Source organism: Candida albicans, chromosome 1 (assembly GCF_000182965.3).
Source record: "Candida albicans SC5314 chromosome 1, complete sequence".
Taxonomy (NCBI): domain Eukaryota; kingdom Fungi; phylum Ascomycota; class Pichiomycetes; order Serinales; family Debaryomycetaceae; genus Candida; species Candida albicans.
The window spans coordinates 1318094-1325850 of NC_032089.1; positions in this window are offsets into that span (position 1 = coordinate 1318094).

A 7757-nucleotide genomic window follows, 5' to 3' on the forward strand; every position below is an offset into this window, starting at 1 on the left:
TTATAGACACAAAATAAAGAAATGAACTTTTAATAATAATAATAAATTCACAATCAAGCAAAAAAAAACAAAAGACAAAGCTGGTATCTATAACAATTATTGTTGTTAATTTCGGGTGTTTGGTGCTTGTTTATGCGTTAGATATTGATATTAATCTAGTGTAATGGGTTTAGTTGCAACCACTAAATTTGATTTCAATTGATTATTAAGTAGTTTTTGTAATGTGGTAGTGTATAATGAGACAAATGAACACAAAAATAAGATTTTTTTTCGTTTTTCCTAAACAAAGGGTCCCCAACCTACAGTTAAGAAAAACTTGGATATCCGTTAACGGTAAGAAAAAAGTGGGGCAACGATACTAACGACGAGGGGTAAATTTGAGGGACACCAAATGCAAAAAAAAAAAAAAAAAAGATTTCTCAACCCGTTTATTTCACTGAATTTGTATTTAGTTTTCTCTGGTTTTGCTTTTATCTCAATATAGTATTGTCTAACTTCTCTATCTCCTAGTTTGATGAACTGATTACTGGAGATAATGAATAGTGGGGTGGAGGATTAAAATATTATCAGCCAAGTTTAAACTTTTAGACAATGATATAAATCCACACAAACAAGCAAAAAAACGGAAAAAAAAAAATAAAAATGAAAAATAACAATTGGTTATCCGAAATAAACGTCTGTTAAGTTGTTGTGGTAGGTCTTTGTTTTGTTGTTTTGTTTCTATTTTTTTTTTGAGTTCTAATGAAACAATTAGGCTAAACTTGATGTTAATGGTTAAATTGTTATTTATGAACAAGCCTTGTATTAACAGAAGGGGGTAATGATTCAAACAATAACAAATATAACTTTTTTGACCAATAATAAAAGCCCAACTACCGGATGTATAATAACTCTAACTCTGTTCAGTAGTAAATTTGAAGTTTTGCTTTTTCTAAAAATATCAATTAGAAAGCTTGGACCAAATAAAAAAAAAAAAGGAAAATTAAAAAACCCGAGTATATGACACAAAATTGCAACAAAAAAAATTAAACACACTCACACAGTATCTTTAAACCAACAGACAGAACCGTAAATATAATACTATATCTTGTTCTTGTTCTTAGTAATAAAGTATTGTGATGAATAACAAAAAAATTCTCTTAGTATCTCTTTACCCTTTTTGTTTTTGTTATAAAACCGAGATTTTCTGATTGATTTATGCAATTAAAGGAAATAATTCAAACAATAACCAGAACCACTAATAACTAAAACAAACACTAACACTAACACAAATCAATAAATGGATTTTAACTTGCGCAAAAATAAAAAATTATATTGATATTGGGAATTAGTGATTTATTAGTTCTAGCAAAATAATAGAAACTTCAGAAAATTCTTTGTTGTTTGTTTTGTAATAAACGAGAATGGATTGTTCTTGTTTAAAAGTTTGTAATTTGATTTATTTGTTGTTTTGGTGAAATGATATTAAAACCCTAAAATTATGAGTGATTAATAATTTGTAGGCAATATATATATGGTATATGTGTATATCAAATTGTACCCACTTATTAATTGTCTTCTGATTTTTATTTTCTTGATTATAAGGAATTATTGGAAGATTGATTGTATTGATTGATTTTTTTAAAAAAAAACAATTGATTTGATTTATAACAATCCAAGAAATAATTATATTAAAATCAATCTTTATTAATTTCAGCAAATTTTCAAATCAAGTTAAAACAGTGAAATTGATTCTCTTTTAAATTATTTGATTCAATTGTGTAATACTAATGTGAGATCAAAATTAAAATCAAAATCAAATGATTATCTTTAACACTGCCAGGTTTTCTAAAATGTTTTTCTCTTTATTAATCAATGAATATGATAAAATAAATCCTTACTTTTCTAGTTCCTAAATGTCACCTCAAATACCCAAAAAAAAAAAAATGTAAATGTAAATTGATGTTCCAATTGAAATCAAACAAGAATAGAAATAAAAAAAAAAGTTAAATGGCCTTTGTCTTGTCTTTCTTCTTTCGTGAGGAGGGGTAAAAACAACAAACCAATATATAACTAATCACTAATTTGACTTTTTGGCAAAAAAAAAAACCAAAAAGTGAAAAATTCAAAAAAGTGAAAACTTGGAGTTGAAAAAACTGGAAATTATTCAAACAAATCTTATTACACACTTGTTTTTAATTCAATTGTATGTAATAATCTGATTGTTTATTTCAAATAAAAAAAAACAAAACCTTGTGAAATTCTTTCTTTAAACTTTTTTATAAATAAAGGTTTAGTTTAATTTAAAAAATCCAGGCGAAGTACTAAAAATATAATAAGGGGAGATTTTGGTAATGATAAATATTTAGTACTTGATCTAGTTGTGGATGTGGATGTGGTTGTAGTTGTAGTTGTAGTTGTAGTTGTAAATTGATGATTTGATTTAAAACAAGGAAAAATAACTTATCAATATAAACTTATTGTTGTTATATATAAATTAGTTTTTTTATCCCCTTTAGATTGGTTAAATTTGGAGTATTGTATTGTGTTGTATTGTTTTATATTTAGGTAACTAGTTGTTGCAGCTACGACTTTTTTTTTTGCAGTTAAACTAACTAAATAATTTTTTTTTCTTTTTGGGAAAGGGGAAATTTGTGTTGGTAGCTTTTAGTTGTTGTTTTTCTTGGTTTGATGGATAAACAAAAAAACAAAAAAATCTACCAAAGTGGTTTTGTATCTTCTTTAGTTAATGTGTTGATGTTGTTGTTGATGTTGATGTTGATGATAATAATAATAAATAGGAAAATCTCTCTTTTATTATTTATTATCCAACAGAATGTGTGTTTTTTTTTTGAATTTGTTTTCTTCTTCTTTAAGTTAACGTTTAAGCAAAAATAAAGAATGAAGTTGGAGTGGGGAATGTAGTATAAATTATAGCTTGTGAAATTGAATATTGTTCCCAGAAAGTATATTCCTATGGGGGTTAAAAATATGACAAAGAATTGAAAAATATGAAAAATATGAAATAAAAAAATGAATGAACGAATGACTGAATGAATGGAATATAAATGTAAACTTCTTCTCCTTAACAACAAGTAACCTCAATTAATCTTGACCACAGAAGTATATACAGAAAAAAGGGGGACAGATTAAAGTAAAACTCAAAATAAAATAAAAAAAAAGAGTATTCTTAAATCTAAAATGAAAAATTGGAAAGAGTATATTATATATATATATATACTTTGAAAATATTCATTTCAAGAATGGGTTTGAATTCTCAATTTTATTTTTCTAATTTTGGTTCTTATTATTATTATCTCTACCAGAACAATGTATCTTTTTACTCTAGAAATACAAAATATCAAAAATCTAACACAAGAATGAAAAAAAAAGAGAAATTAAGCAGCAACAGCAGGAGGTAAAGCAGGAAGAGGAGGAGCAGCAGCAGCAGCAGAGGTGCTTAAAAAAGAAAAGAGCATCATTATCAACAGAGCATTGAAAAAGAAAAGCAAAAAAAAAGTCCAGAAGTAGAACCATAACCGCCCCAACCCAAGACAAGCTGCATTAACCACAAACAAAAAGAACCCATTAAACATATTAACAATCAAAGACAAAAAAAAAAAAAATACAACAACTCAAAGAAAGAAGGAAAGTAAGAGAGTACAAAGCGTATTCAAAAGAAAAATGTATTATTATGCATAATACTAAACCCTCCAAAATTAAATTGAAAAATAGATTCCCTCTCTCTCTCTCTCAGTTTTGGGTCTTAAAATGTTTTTCGGGGGGAGAGGGGGGGTGTAATAAAAATTGATTCTCTGTTTTTTTTTATATCCGACATGCAGCAAGTAATTTGCAACACAAAGACATATCTTTTATTTTTTTTTAAACAAAGAGAATTTTAATATTAATTGAACCACAACAACAACAACTACTCACAAATATGAAAAATTTACTTGATGATGATGACAACTATTTTTTATTTTAGGTCGTTCAACATGTTGTGTAAATGTCATCCACCTTAACATACCATATCGTACATTTTTCAACAATTAAAGAAAAAGTCTGAAAAGTGTACAACTGGACCAGCATCATTCGAGATTACAATAAACACCTAGCGTGAGTAGTAGAAGAAGAAGAATGCTAAACTAATAAAACAATTTGCGAACAATATAAACTAATGAGATAGTATACCCCGGAACTCCAAGAAGAAAGAGTAAATGGTTATGTTAATTAAAGAAATATTTGCTCTTACCGTTTGTTGTGGAATGGTTTAATTTTCAAGCCAAGTCTAAGATAAGAGTCATTCATTCACTCGCTCATTCATTCATTTCTTAGTTTATTGTTGTATTATTAGTGTTTTAGTTTGAGGCCGATATGTGCATTTCAACATTATCACCTAGACCCTATTCAATTGTACTACTTGCGTTAACTGCATTCCCAAAAAATTTCATAGCTCTTTTTTTCGGTGATAAATATTCAATAGGAAGAAAAATGTACTTGAAATGTTTGTGTCTGTGTAAATGTGAACTTCTTAGGTGGTGGGTATTGGGTATTGGGTATTTGGAATGTTAAATATATCTTCACAAAAGAAAAGTAAAGAGAAAAAAAAAAAAAATTTATTCACTTACAAGAAGAAATGAAGGTGTATAGAGACATTTTTATTGATGAGATACTGCAAAGTTACGCCCAAAAACAACTCGAGATATGTTTTGGTAACCCAGAAGATTAAGTTATATCGAACAAAATAAACACTTCTAATTACTCTTTCTTTTTTTTAAAAAATGAAAAAAATAACATACACGAATACATTAGTTAAAGAAATAGGGGGAGGGGCAGAATGACTATTGACTAATAATATTATTAGTGCCATTTAGTTCCAAAATATACGTAGTAGTTTAGGTCTAGTGGGTCTCTAACTCTTTTGAATATTTTTCCACATTTATCCACATTTTTCTTTATACGTTTCACGTTTTTTATTTTTAATGTCGGTTTTTTTTTTTATTCTTATTTTTCGTTCCTTGAATTTTGTGACACTAAAAAATAAACACACACACACTTAGTCAGTTACTTGACAAAAATTAAAAATTGAATGTGTAATTTTATAACAATTGTCCTATTTTCGGTCTTTAAATTTTTTGGTTTTCTTTCTTTCAATAGGTTTTCCTAGTTCTTTTAGATATCTCTTCCTCCTCTTCTCCTCCCTCTTAGTTTTTTTCAAAACAACAAAAGAGAATAACAACAGTGAGTATTGTTTTACTGTTCATTAGATGATGATGCCATCTCTTGTAGCAATGTGATTGTAACAAGGGGGGAAAGAGAAGGGGGATGTTTCAGGTCTTTGTTTAAATCGGACATATACGTTCATAAACATCTATCCATCGTTCTACCATGTCTCCCCCTCATACATACATTTGTACCTTATTCTTTTGTTGTTGTTGATGGTTATGCACCCATCGCACATTCAGACTCCATAATAATAAATGAATTAATCATCTCATTCCAATATGCACCAATATCAAATACACTAAAACTAAAAACCTACTGAATATAGTAAACAATAGGTATTATATTCATTTTGCCTTTAAACAATAGAGGAATCAAAAAAAAAAAATAAAAGAAAAATATACAAATCAATGAAACACTTTTAGGTAGATATATTTTTAGTTGCCTATTGTGATGTGTATGTGTATGCATGCGTGATATTCCTCTCCACCTCCATCACTCTTAAGAGAGCTGTTGGGATTTTATTGTCTTATTTTAAAAACGACAAACTGAATAACAAGTACAAAAGATAAAGTGAAATATCAGACAATACCAACTAATTTTAGTTCTAGCAAGATTTTTTTGCACCCCTAACCTAGCCAAAAAATTAACTACTTGCTTTGGTGCTTGCCATTTGCCTCTTTAATCTTGTTACTTTTACATTTATAAATTTTTAGCATTTTTTAGACATTATTTTTGGAGTATAATTTTACAATCAAATTACGAACATTGCAATTTGTTTTAGAATGTCATTAAAAGTTTATTCTAGACCACTTGGAAAATATAGCCCAGAATTATCTCTAGTTAATGACAACGACCAAAAGTTTTTTATTGATAGGGAAATTATTAGAGAGAAATAGAAATATGAATGTAAGATCCAGCAAATGTAAACCCTTCTTTCAAGGAAACCCGAATTATCGGTTTTACTTTACAACGCATCCCACACCCATATTGTTGCTGTTGTCGTTGCGATGAGTTGTCGGTCCACTGTAAAAACAAGACACTGATAAAGAAGGATAAAAATCGAATTGCATAGAATTGTGTGATTTTTTGCTTATTGATGAACATAGAAAAAAAGAAAGCCCCCAATCTCCAATTCCCAACTAGTCACTGTTTTATCCTAGATTGGATAGRATAAATCTCTTTCAAGTAAAACTACCAAAGTAAGAAGTTCTGTAAGTGTGATGGAGTGATGGCAATATATGAAAGCCTCTTCTATAATTTCTGAATGGAGTGGAGTGTGCTGACATAGTTAAGAGCAACTACAATAATAACAGTTTTTCAAGCTGCAAATTGAATAAAAAATTAATTCAGGAATTACCGAAATCTGTAAGTTAATAAATAAATTATATGCGCACACACATACATACACATGTACATATGTACGTTCACTATTAATAATAGGCAACGTTGTACTTGAATTATTGTGCATTCTGTTCTTTCAAGAATTTTGATGAACATCAGTTATTTCCTAATCAAGTGAAATTTATCCTACGCATAACCATATCACCAAGAAGTTTAATGAGGTTTCTTTAGATAATACAGAATTGCCCATTTTATTAATGCGTTCTCAAAGCCTAGCCTGGTCTAGCCTAGTTTTCATTCCCTTTTCTTGGAATGCGAGAAATTCCGAATATTCTCAATCTTCTAGTCCACTTCCAGATAGAATACTCTTTATATTTTATACTGGAAAATTGTGAGGATTGACGTCACCATCATCTCTACTCTATCAACTATAGTTAACAATAATGATGGTTATAATGACCTCCAACTAAACTTTAAAGAAAGCAGGACAGAAAAACGTTTAAGCAAGCATGAATAGGAGAGTGAATAATCTTCAAGGGATCGTAACCATCAATTTTAGCCTATTTTTTTTTTTTTTGACTTCAACAGTCTGCAAATGTTTTTGGTTTGTGGTTACGTGAACACATGCATGCATACATACATAAATATGCAAAAATGCTTACTTTCTGTTCTACATTTTGAATTGTAATATTCCAGTTTACTTTTACTTATTCCAAAGAAATAGATTGTAATTGGAATGAGATTTCTAGTTACTACCAACAACACTAACATTAGTACTTAGCTCTTAAAACTGGCTAGCATTAAAGATTACACAATAATATAAATATTTCTATCTACGTAAAAGAGGTGATTGGGTCACTTGTCTGTGAATACAGCTACTTGAAATTGTAGTATTCATTGTTAATAATCATTGTCATTCCAAGTATTCACATATAAACTTGACTCTGTTTGAAGGGAGGGGGGTGAAAAGTTGAAAATTCTAAAAAATTAATTACATTCATATTTGTTAACACTACTATTATAGGCATTTCAAGAACAGTAAAAAAGTACTAAATTGAGAACAATAAGCAATAAAAAAGACAAAGTATTGTTAATTATCAATTTCCCAAATATAAAAGCCAACAACAACAACAACAAGCATTATAAACCGATATACATTTTGAAAATCAACAATTGCATGATTTGGCACAATCAAGAAATTTTATGACTAC